Below are 13,155 nucleotides of genomic sequence, written 5' to 3'. Positions count from 1 at the left end.
ATGGGTAGTTTAGGAAGATACTAGAAGGACCTTTTATGACTTTATATGTACACATGATATATAACTAATATTTAAACGACCTTCGGACGAGTATCCGATATCCCACCAGACCACATCTCAAGGCGCGAAAAGGAAATAGGGTGGATAGCCTTCCTAAGTCTTTTAAACATTTCTTATATAACTATACATATAGAGGCATGCAATTTATAATATAAATGTCACAACTGTAAATTTTGAGCCATGTAATCTATATATCCAAGTTAATATGAATCAAAAACTTCAAGTAAATACAACATGCTAGAACTACAAATAGTCATCAAACAATTGGAAACCCTAAAAGTCCTTGCTAAGTCCATTTTGAATTAGGACTCCCCTATTGGATCCAAATGGACCAATAAGCTTCCAATTGGACTATCATGGGCTTAGAACCCTAAATGGGCTCTAATTGGACCCACACTAAATTATTTCAACATCTTGGGTCATATTGGGCCTAGAATGAAATAAATCACAAACTTTGGTCCATAATTTAATCTAACCTAGCTCATTAAAGCATAAAAATCACAATTTTATTTTATAAGGCTAATAAGCACCCAAACTACCTCTAATGTTGGGCTTAGGGGCAAAAAGCCCAAAAATCCTTTCTTCTCTCCCCATTCTCGGCCCAAGCCCAAGGAAAAAGGGAGAGTTGACCTTGGGTTGCCACCTCACTTTTACATGTTGGACTTCCATGCACATAACTCATGTTTCCAAGCAAGCATCATATCAAGATCACTTCTTTCTTCTCTCCTCTCTCACTCTCGGCCAAACACAACACACACACACTCACAAAAATCTATCCTACACTCTCTAAATCTTGAAGAACATCTCCTTCCCCCTTCTTCAAAAATTTCGTGAATCAAGGGCTCACAAGAAAGATCCATCACCAAAAATCATCATCTAAGGTAAGTTGATGACTAATCCATGATCTAGCTACTTCATTTTGTTAAAATCTCTTCTAAATTCATTCACTCTTGTGATCTTGCATCCTAGAGGTCGAAATCTTCATCAAAGGGTGCTAAGACCAAAAATCACTTCATTTTTCTCCCATCTTCTCTCCAAAACCGAAACCACACCCAAGGTGAGCTTCATACCCCCTATTTTCTGTTTTTATGAGTTTTGTGGGGGGGGGGGGGGGGGGGAATACAAGTGAAAGTGTAGATCTATATGTGTTTTGTATGCCTTGTATGATTTCCATGCTTATATGTATGCTTTTATGTGTTTTTATGTTGGATCTAGCCTTAAAACTCATCAAAACCGAGATATATCTTGTGTTAAATGATTTTAGCTTCAAATATATTTCTAAACACCAAGTGCTTCAAGAGAAGTGGCTAAGTGGTTTAGTAATAATTTTCTTTGGGTTAAAAACACAAATTTTGGGCCTAAAATGTGAAAAATGCAAAAATAAGGGCCCAAATTGACATTTCACAGATTCTGATGGTTGGAATGTGCCAAAACAGTTTCCATAGAACTATTTCTGGAATTATATTCAATTAGAGGATTAAAAACATAAATTTCAAGCTTATTGGGCTAAAAATGAAAATTTCGGCCCAAGGAGGCCCATTATGCAAATTTTTCTGTTTTGGAGGGCCAAAACTGTAACTTTCTGTAAAACAGTGGACTACAAGTGTTCCAAATCCTTTTCAAAGGTTTAAAATGCTTTCCAAATTTAAAAAGGACCAAAGTTGCAAAAATTTTCCAATTTGGGCCAAAATTGTCAAAATTGCGAAAAGATGGGCTAAAACCGAGAAAAACTGCATTTTCAGGGACTTAAACTGTTTTCTATGAAAAATATGCTGAAAAATATAAATTTCAATAATTTTTGGTGTTAAAATGTCAAGAAAAATAGTTTAAGGACCAAACCGGTAAATATTGCAAATAAAAGGGTTAAAAATGTAAATTTTACAAATAATGAGGGGCTGAAAACAGAAATATTTCAAGGCTAATTCAATACGTACAATTTGATCAAATAATGACACCTCGAATATCAACGAAATACAACTCATTACAATACCAAAAGTCGTTGTTAAACGAATTGGCTCGGTCTCGAGCCAATGGAAATCTACAACTACTAACTCTTCGACACTACGAATCATACAAGTAACGTTTGGTAATACATAAACATGCGAGTGTGCACAGACGTCTACGCACCATCTTTGGGCCCCACAAGTGTAAAATCTTGTTCGTTGAGCCTAGCTAGCCCAATGACCTGATCTTAAGGCCCGAAGACATTTTTTTACGGAGTGTTGGGTTTTACCGATCTGACACAACGTAAATGGACTTTCAATGGCTTGTATACTACTGGTCCCCAAGGGTCCTTTGGTATTGCTAGTAAAGTCTACATTTCATGCGAGGCGGGTCGGGGACCCCTCGTACATTTTATCCCCAACCGGCTAATGGAGTTACCGGGGTCTTCGTGACCTCTTTCTCTTCGGATGTGGGACTACACTTAGTCCGGGCGATTGGATAACGTGATTAGTACGGACGACGCCTTCGGGTTCGTTAGTATAACTATAAACTGGGCGTTTGTGTAATGCGGGTTTGTAGTAAATAATCATTGCTCGAGAACCTTCCAACGTCGCCTGGGACTGACACTGCTATTTTCGTAATGGTTTCAACGCAACTTAACGGATTCCAAAAGAACTAGGGGAACATCGGGTTTCCCTAAGGTTTTTATTACATACAGATTTGAAACGCATACATTTTCAATGAACATTTTTTTTACAAGTATAGAAACAAACAAGCATACCTATGGATCTTCACAAACGTTTTCGAAAGCTTTTCTTTTCAGAAAATATCGGATTTTCTGGTGGTTTTTCAAGCAATATAAACATTCGATTTCAAACACTACTTATGAACTCACCAACATTTCGTATGTTGACGTTTTTCAAAATACTTGTATTCTCAGGGAACCAGTGAATCAAGGGAAATCATATTGAGTGACGGTTGCAGTTGATTTTTGTATGAATTGAACAAATTAATTTTTGGGGAATGTAATGTTTAAACAATGTAAGATATGTAAACACTACTGGTTGTACTATGTTGATGAATGGTGACGAATGTTGTTATGTTTCATATATATTCAATGTTATGGTATTCAATTGAGTCACGACAGCCCCCGGACGTTTCCGCCGTCTGGTTCGGGGGTGTGACAGGTTGGTATCAGAGCTTTGTTTATAGTGAACTAGCATGTCGAGCCATACATTGATATGCAACTATAAACCAAAAAGAGGGACTAACATAACTCTTAACAAAACAAATAAATAAAATACACTTGCTTGTATTAGGAATAAGGATCCAACGCTGAATCAAACACCATAATGCTGGTATCTCGGTTAACTCGGGACTGTTCTTAGTGATACCAAGGAGTGAATGTAGCCTGATCAACTACATTCTCTCCAAGGTAAAACTAACACATGTCTTGACGAGATCGGAATAGCCAGGGAACCTAAAAATTTTACCCTCTATCACCCAAAAAGAGAATATTTGCTTAGTCTGTGTAATAGTCATAGTACCCTAGGAATAATGTAGCATAATTACGTACTCGCGCAGACAGCATGGCTGGTTTTCATCACCCTGGAGACCCCTACTTCCCTAATCAGGGAAACAACGGGTGGCTAGAGGAGGAGGAGGAGCCTGAGGAAGAGCCTGAAGAAGAACCTGAGGAGGACCCCGAAGAGGAATCTGACGGGGAACCGGAGGCGGAAGTCGAGGGCGAGCCTGTCGAACCCGAAGAAGACGAAGAACCTTTCGAAGAGGAGCTCGATGACAGCGAAGGGGGTGATTCGGATGCAGAGTCCGAGGTCATCGACCCCCCTTACCCGATCAGGGTGCCTGCATATCGTGTGGGACCCACTGGACCAACCCCTCCTTGGGGCATTGATCTTTGGAGATGGAGCAGACATCAGGGACAGCGACCCCCATTTGGCATGTCACGTGAGTTCTTTGACTTGAGGGACGGAGGACCCGCCGACCGAGCTCTACCAGTCATGGTAAGACGACTACGGGACACCGGCGACCTTGCTCAGGGCACTGCTGATCAAGTACGCCAGTTGTGGACTAGAGTCGAGCGTGCGGAGCAGGAGACGCGTGACGTCCTCCGGGAGTTTCACATGAGGCAGGTAAGGTGGGAATCTCGACTCCAGGATGCAGAACGCTTGGTGGCTCGTCTTCAGGGAGCGTCCACATCTTCGGCACCACCTCCTGACGCAGCTCATCGCGGTTAGGGATAGACCTATCGTGGTAGGATATTAGTAACTATGTTATGTACTCCGGCTCTATGTTTAAGTGACTACACTACTCATGGAGCCGTTATGCTGTCGGATTAGTGTTACTTATGTATGCTCCTACGAGCAAATTTTCTTGTACTAAACACGGATAATATTAATAAACTTTTGTGTGTTTTGCTATGATAATCTCAGTTGTTATATGTTGAGGCGTTATGATTGTATGCTTGATGATAGTAATGCTTAGGTTCGTACCCTACACCTAGTTAGTAGGATCATAACCTCACCGAAACCACGTACACTCAACATCTTTCCGTTTCATGACAGAAAGATGCCTCGCCCAGCTACTCGCGGAAATCCCGAACCAACCCCGCCGGAAGTTGACTCCACTGCTTTCCAGGCAGCCGTGTCTGCTGCAGTCACAGCGGCTATGGCACAACTTCACCGAGGGAACAACGGAGGAGGTAACGGGCAAGGATCCGGAAGTTCGAACAACGGGACGAACCAAGGGCTCACTAAAACGTGCACCTACAAGGATTTTGCGAACGCTAAACCCCGAACTTTCAACGGCACTGGGGGAGTGATCGCTCTAAAGCGATGGATCGAGAAGGTAGAGTCGGTGTTCGAGATATGCGAGTGCCCCGAGCAGATGAAAGTGAAGTTCGCGGCCTGCACTTTTGTGGACCAAGCACTCACTTGGTGGAATGGACATGTGGAAGCTATGACACTCCCTGTCGCCAACTCTATTCCCTGGGCAAAGATGAAAGAGATGTTGACGGCTGAGTACTGCCCCCGAGGCGAAATACAGAAGATGGAGCAGGAACTATGGAATCTCACGGTGCAGAATGGGAACATCGATGCTTACATATCGAGATTCAGCGAACTATCTCTGTTGTGCCCGGGTATGATCACATCAGAGGGAAAGAAGATTGAACGATTCGTTTGGGGACTGACATCCCCCATTCAAGGGAATGTGATAGCTGCGAACCCTGAAACTTTTGACAGTGCGAAGAGATTGGCAAAGAGGCTGTATGATCATAACCACAAAAAGGGCGAGAAACCGGTAGAGACTGAGAAGAAGAAGGAGAGCGATGGTAAGAAAGGATGGAACAACAAGAGGAAGGGGCGTCAAGGTCCCGAGACCTCTAAAAAGCAGCAAACGGTGGCAGTTCACGCTGTCACTGCGCCGGTACCAGTCACATCACATGCTCCAGCCTCAGCTGCTTCAAATACTTCAAGACCTTATTCCGGCAATCATCCCAAATGCAACAAGTGCGGTTTCCATCACCAAGGAGAATGTAGGGAGTTCCATTGCACCAGTTGCAACCGAAGGGGACACACTGCAAAGTTCTGCAGGACTTATCCTTCTCAGAACCAGAGTCAGGGAAACAACCCGAACAACAACAACAACCACCGCAACATCAACAACACCAATGCCGGCGGCAACAACGCAGGGCCTAGCCACACCTGTTTCGGGTGTGGAAGGACGGGACATTTCCGTCGAGATTGCCCTAACAACAACAACAACTCAGGAAACAGAGGAACAGGAAGAATGCTGACTATGGGTCAGAGTGATGCAGTTCAAGATCCCGCAGTTGTGACCGGTACGTTTCTCCTAAACCACACTTATGCATGCATCTTATTTGATACCGGAGCGGAGCGAAGTTTCGTAAGCGAGAAGTTTAAACATTTACTAAAACAACAACCCCAGAAGCTAAATGAAACCTATACGGTGGAAATGGCCAATGGGAAAACCGAATCCACTAGGGAGATCTACATCGGATGTACCCTAACCCTTAACCAGCACGTCTTTCGAATAGACCTAATGCCAGTATCAATTAGGAGTTTCGATGTGATTATCGGCATGGATTGGTTAAGCCCCCACCATGCTGAGATTTTGTGCCACGAGAAGGCCGTTCGCCTTTGTCTCCCAAATCACGAAACCCTAGTAATTTACGGAGACAAACCCAGTACGAATCTCCGCCTCATCTCGTGCATCAAGGCACAAAAACACCTGCGAAAGAACAACTTAGCGTTCTTGGCTCACATAGTGGACAAGACTAAAGAAGAAACTAACATCCAAGGCATTCCGGTAGCATGTGAATTCCCGGACGTGTTTCCCGAAGATCTTCCAGGAGTACCCCCAGAGAGACAGGTTGAGTTCCGAATCGACCTCGTTCCAGGAGCAACCCCTCTCGCTAAATCACCATATCGGTTGGCACCTGCTGAAATGCAGGAATTATCCAGCCAACTCAGTGAGCTTCTGGACAAGGGATTTATCCGACCTAGCTACTCGCCATGGGGAGCTCCGGTGCTCTTTGTCAAAAAGAAGGATGGATCTTTCAGAATGTGCATCGATTACAGAGAGTTGAATAAACTCACTGTTAAAAACCGCTACCCACTCCCGCGAATCGATGATCTATTCGACCAGCTCCAAGGAGCTAGCTATTTTTCTAAAATAGATCTACGGTCCGGATACCATCAACTCAAGGTCCGAGAAGAAGATATTCCTAAAACCGCTTTCCGAACCCGCTATGGACATTATGAATTCGTTGTAATGCCCTTCGGTCTAACAAATGCACCTGCCGCATTTATGGACCTAATGAACCGAATCTGTCGACCGTTCTTGGACAACTTCGTCATTGTGTTTATCGATGACATCCTCGTCTATTCTCGAAGCAAAGAGGAGCATGGCCAACATCTCCGACAAGTCCTAGAGACGCTGCGATCGGAAAGGCTTTACGCCAAACTCTCTAAGTGTGAGTTTTGGCTACGGAGCGTGAATTTTCTCGGTCACGTAGTTAGCCAAGATGGAATTCATGTGGATCCCTCTAAGGTCAAAGCTGTGGAAGGATGGGCAACTCCGACTACGCCCACAGAAATTCGTCAGTTCTTAGGCCTAGCAGGCTACTATAGGAGATTCATCCAAAACTTCTCTAAAATCGCCAAGCCACTTACCTTACTTACGCAAAAGAGTGTGCCATTCAAGTGGACAGACCGACAAGAGATTGCGTTTCGAGCCTTGAAGCAAGCTCTTTGTAGCGCTCCTGTACTATCTCTACCCGAAGGAACGGAAGATTTTGTAGTTTACTGTGACGCGACAAATCAAGGCTTAGGTTGCGTTCTCATGCAACGTGGAAGAGTGATAGCATATGCGTCCCGTCAACTAAAGACGCACGAAGTAAATTACACAACCCATGACCTAGAACTGGGAGCCGTGGTCTTCGCCCTAAAAATTTGGAGGCACTACCTGTACGGTACTAAGTGCACCATCTTCACAGACCACAAGAGCCTCCAGCACATCTTGAATCAGAAGGAGCTGAACATGAGACAACGAAGATGGGTGGAATTGTTAAACGACTACGAATGCGAGATCAAGTACCATCCGGGCAAGGCCAACGTGGTAGCTGACGCATTAAGTCGAAAGGAATACACAAATCGCCGTACGAAAACGCACTCGATAACCATTCAGTCTCATCTGACCACTCAAATTGCATCAGTCCAGGCAAAGGCTATGAAAGCGGAAAATAGAACTAGCGAGGTACTACGCGGAATGGAGAAGAACCTGGAAGTCAAAGAGAATGGGGTATACTACTTCATGAACCGTATTTGGGTTCCAAAAATCGGAGGATTCAGGGAGACCGTTATGAAGGAAGCCCACAAGACACGATACTCCATTCATCCTGGTTCGGACAAGATGTATTTGGACATTAAGCAGCACTATTGGTGGCCTAACATGAAGGCGGAAATCGCAACTTATGTTAGTAAGTGCCTTACGTGTGCCAAAGTGAAAGTGGAATACCAGAAACCTTCCGGATTGTTACAGCAACCGGAAATCCCTGAGTGGAAATGGGAGGGGATTTCTATGGACTTCGTGACCAAGCTGCCCAAGACGTCGGACGGATTGGACACCATATGGGTAATAATCGACCGACTGACGAAATCTGCCCATTTCCTGCCCATCAAAGAGTCCTACAAGATGGAGAGGCTGACGCGATTGTACCTACGAGAGATTGTAAGACTTCATGGAGTGCCAAAATCTATCATCTCGGATAGGGACAGTAGGTTCACGTCACGCTTTTGGCAGTCGCTCCACAAGGCCATGGGAACTCATCTTGATATGAGCACCGCGTATCACCCACAAACGGACGGTCAAAGCGAACGAACCATTCAGACGCTTGAAGACATGCTTCGTGCATGTGTGATAGACTTCGGAAAGTCTTGGGATACCCACCTACCGTTGATCGAGTTTTCATATAACAATAGTTATCATTCGAGCATTAAGGTGGCCCCTTTCGAAGCACTGTACGGGCGTAAATGTAGATCACCGTTATGTTGGGCTGAAGTAGGTGACACCCAGCTAGCAAGAACACATACGTCGGATAGGGCAATGACAGGACCGGAAATCATTCGCGAGACCACAGAAAAGATTGTCCAGATCAAAGCTCGATTACAGGCATCGCGTGACCGGCAAAAGAGCTACGCTGATAAACGGCGAAAGCCCTTAGAGTTCCAGGTCGGTGATCGAGTATTGTTGAAGGTCTCACCCTGGAAAGGGGTTATACGTTTCGGAAAACGAGGAAAGCTAAACCCACGGTACATTGGACCTTTCGAAATCGTCGCCCGAATAGGTCCGGTAGCCTACAGACTACAACTACCCCCGGAGCTAAACGGTGTGCACCCCGTGTTTCATGTTTCTAATCTGAAAAAGTGCCTATCAGATGAAACCCTTGTCATTCCTCTTGACGAAATCGAAATCAATGAGAATCTCCTGTTCGTCGAAGAGCCAATCGAAATCATGGACAGGGAGGTGAAGCGTACTAAGCAAAGTCGCATCCCGATCGTGAAGGTACGGTGGAACGCAAAGCGTGGGCCAGAATTCACGTGGGAACGCGAAGATCAAATGAAGCAGAAGTACCCTCACCTATTCTAGCATTCTTAAATCTAGCTTTCAAACAGAATTTCGGGACGAAATTCCCTCTAACGGGGGGATGATGTCACAACTGTAAATTTTGAGCCATGTAATCTATATATCCAAGTTAATATGAATCAAAAACTTCAAGTAAATACAACATGCTAGAACTACAAATAGTCATCAAACATTTGGAAACCCTAAAAGTCCTTGCTAAGTCCATTTTGAATTAGGACTCCCCTATTGGATCCAAATGGACCAATAAGCTTCCAATTGGACTATCATGGGCTTAGAACCCTAAATGGGCTCTAATTGGACCCACACTAAATTATTTCAACATCTTGGGTCATATTGGGCCTAGAATGAAATAAATCACAAACTTTGGTCCATAATTTAATCTAACCTAGCTCATTAAAGCATAAAAATCACAATTTTATTTTATAAGGCTAATAAGCACCCAAACTACCTCTAATGTTGGGCTTAGGGGCAAAAAGCCCAAAAATCCTTTCTTCTCTCCCCATTCTCGGCCCAAGCCCAAGGAAAAAGGGAGAGTTGACCTTGGGTTGCCACCTCACTTTTACATGTTGGACTTCCATGCACATAACTCATGTTTCCAAGCAAGCATCATATCAAGATCACTTCTTTCTTCTCTCCTCTCTCACTCTCGGCCAAACACAACACACACACACACTCACAAAAATCTATCCTACACTCTCTAAATCTTGAAGAACATCTCCTTCCCCCTTCTTCAAAAATTTCGTGAATCAAGGGCTCACAAGAAAGATCCATCACCAAAAATCATCATCTAAGGTAAGTTGATGACTAATCCATGATCTAGCTACTTCATTTTGTTAAAATCTCTTCTAAATTCATTCACTCTTGTGATCTTGCATCCTAGAGGTCGAAATCTTCATCAAAGGGTGCTAAGACCAAAAATCACTTCATTTTTCTCCCATCTTCTCTCCAAAACCGAAACCACACCCAAGGTGAGCTTCATACCCCCTATTTTCTGTTTTTATGAGTTTTGTGGGGGGGGGGGGGAATACAAGTGAAAGTGTAGATCTATATGTGTTTTGTATGCCTTGTATGATTTCCATGCTTATATGTATGCTTTTATGTGTTTTTATGTTGGATCTAGCCTTAAAACTCATCAAAACCGAGATATATCTTGTGTTAAATGATTTTAGCTTCAAATATATTTCTAAACACCAAGTGCTTCAAGAGAAGTGGCTAAGTGGTTTAGTAATAATTTTCTTTGGGTTAAAAACACAAATTTTGGGCCTAAAATGTGAAAAATGCAAAAATAAGGGCCCAAATTGACATTTCACAGATTCTGATGGTTGGAATGTGCCAAAACAGTTTCCATAGAACTATTTCTGGAATTATATTCAATTAGAGGATTAAAAACATAAATTTCAAGCTTATTGGGCTAAAAATGAAAATTTCGGCCCAAGGAGGCCCATTATGCAAATTTTTCTGTTTTGGAGGGCCAAAACTATAACTTTCTGTAAAACAGTGGACTACAAGTGTTCCAAATCCTTTTCAAAGGTTTAAAATGCTTTCCAAATTTAAAAAGGACCAAAGTTGCAAAAATTTTCCAATTTGGGCCAAAATTGTCAAAATTGCGAAAAGATGGGCTAAAACCGAGAAAAACTGCATTTTCAGGGACTTAAACTGTTTTCTATGAAAAATATGCTGAAAAATATAAATTTCAATAATTTTTGGTGTTAAAATGTCAAGAAAAATAGTTTAAGGACCAAACCGGTAAATATTGCAAATAAAAGGGTTAAAAATGTAAATTTTACAAATAATGAGGGGCTGAAAACAGAAATATTTCAAGGCTAATTCAATACGTACAATTTGATCAAATAATGACACCTCGAATATCAACGAAATACAACTCATTACAATACCAAAAGTCGTTGTTAAACGAATTGGCTCGGTCTCGAGCCAATGGAAATCTACAACTACTAACTCTTCGACACTACGAATCATACAAGTAACGTTTGGTAATACATAAACATGCGAGTGTGCACAGACGTCTACGCACCATCTTTGGGCCCCACAAGTGTAAAATCTTGTTCGTTGAGCCTAGCTAGCCCAATGACCTGATCTTAAGGCCCGAAGACATTTTTTTACGGAGTGTTGGGTTTTACCGATCTGACACAACGTAAATGGACTTTCAATGGCTTGTATACTACTGGTCCCCAAGGGTCCTTTGGTATTGCTAGTAAAGTCTACATTTCATGCGAGGCGGGTCGGGGACCCCTCGTACATTTTATCCCCAACCGGCTAATGGAGTTACCGGGGTCTTCGTGACCTCTTTCTCTTCGGATGTGGGACGACACTTAGTCCGGGCGATTGGATAACGTGATTAGTACGGACGACGCCTTCGGGTTCGTTAGTATAACTATAAACTGGGCGTTTGTGTAATGCGGGTTTGTAGTAAATAATCATTGCTCGAGAACCTTCCAACGTCGCCTGGGACTGACACTGCTATTTTCGTAATGGTTTCAACGCAACTTAACGGATTCCAAAAGAACTAGGGGAACATCGGGTTTCCCTAAGGTTTTTATTACATACAGATTTGAAACGCATACATTTTCAATGAACATTTTTTTTACAAGTATAGAAACAAACAAGCATACCTATGGATCTTCACAAACGTTTTCGAAAGCTTTTCTTTTCAGAAAATATCGGATTTTCTGGTGGTTTTTCAAGCAATATAAACATTCGATTTCAAACACTACTTATGAACTCACCAACATTTCGTATGTTGACGTTTTTCAAAATACTTGTATTCTCAGGGAACCAGTGAATCAAGGGAAATCATATTCAGTGACGGTTGCAGTTGATTTTTGTATGAATTGAACAAATTAATTTTTGGGGAATGTAATGTTTAAACAATGTAAGATATGTAAACACTACTGGTTGTACTATGTTGATGAATGGTGACGAATGTTGTTATGTTTCATATATATTCAATGTTATGGTATTTAATTGAGTCACGACAGCCCCCGGACGTTTCCGCCGTCTGGTTCGGGGGTGTGACAGATAAGGACTGAAACCCTAATCTCTACACCTATATAAATACCCCTAAGGCCATAAGAATTCGTCCATGTCTTGTCTAGGGTTCCTAGGGACGAATTTCATACCTTTTTTTTTCTCTCTCTCTCTCTCTCTCTCTTATCTCTCCATTTGCTCTTGGTGTTTGTGAGCCATTAGAGGTACTACACTTGTGGTACTTGCTTTCAAGACTTAGGGTTTGAAGATTTGAGTTGTTATTGTAATATAACAACAAGAGGTATGTGATCTAACCTTCTATGTGTATTTTGAAAATACTAGGGCATATTAGGGTTTCTTTATGTGTTCATAATGTTGTATAAATAATAGTGATAACATAGATCCAACTCTAGGGTTACATGCACACATAGGATTGTTTGTATAAAACCCATCATATACACGAGTGACCATGAGTTTACGGCCGTAAAATCCCATGGGCCGTAAACACGTGGCCGTAAACTCATGTGAGTGTCATTCTACTCTCCTTTGATGAATCACATGTGATTCCAACACTTGGTCAAATTGTTTCCTAGTCTCAGGAAGTGTTTCCTTTCATATAGTTTCTTATAAACTCTATATTCATGCCAATATGTGTCACTATATGTCATTTAGGACTTGTTGTGTCTCGGGACTTCATTCGTGGAACTTCTCATCCTTACACGCATACACGTTTGAATCACCCACATCAGGTGAGTTCATACCCCGTAAGAATCCTTTAACTGTTTTAAATGCTTTTAAGGGGGGAATACAAGTTGAACACAATGATAATTTTGTAATTATTTGTTATAAACGCTTTTCAAAATGTTGCTTAGGTCTTCTATAAGTGGTCAAAACATTTCAAAAACTATTTTATAGTTATGTTGCTTTATAGTTTAACAAAACTCCATTTTTAAAGTACAAGCATAAGTTTGTAGTAAA

This window comes from Lactuca sativa, chromosome 1, assembly GCF_002870075.4.
Source record: "Lactuca sativa cultivar Salinas chromosome 1, Lsat_Salinas_v11, whole genome shotgun sequence".
In the NCBI taxonomy this organism is placed as follows: Eukaryota; Viridiplantae; Streptophyta; class Magnoliopsida; order Asterales; family Asteraceae; genus Lactuca; species Lactuca sativa.
This window is presented reverse-complemented; position numbering follows the sequence as displayed.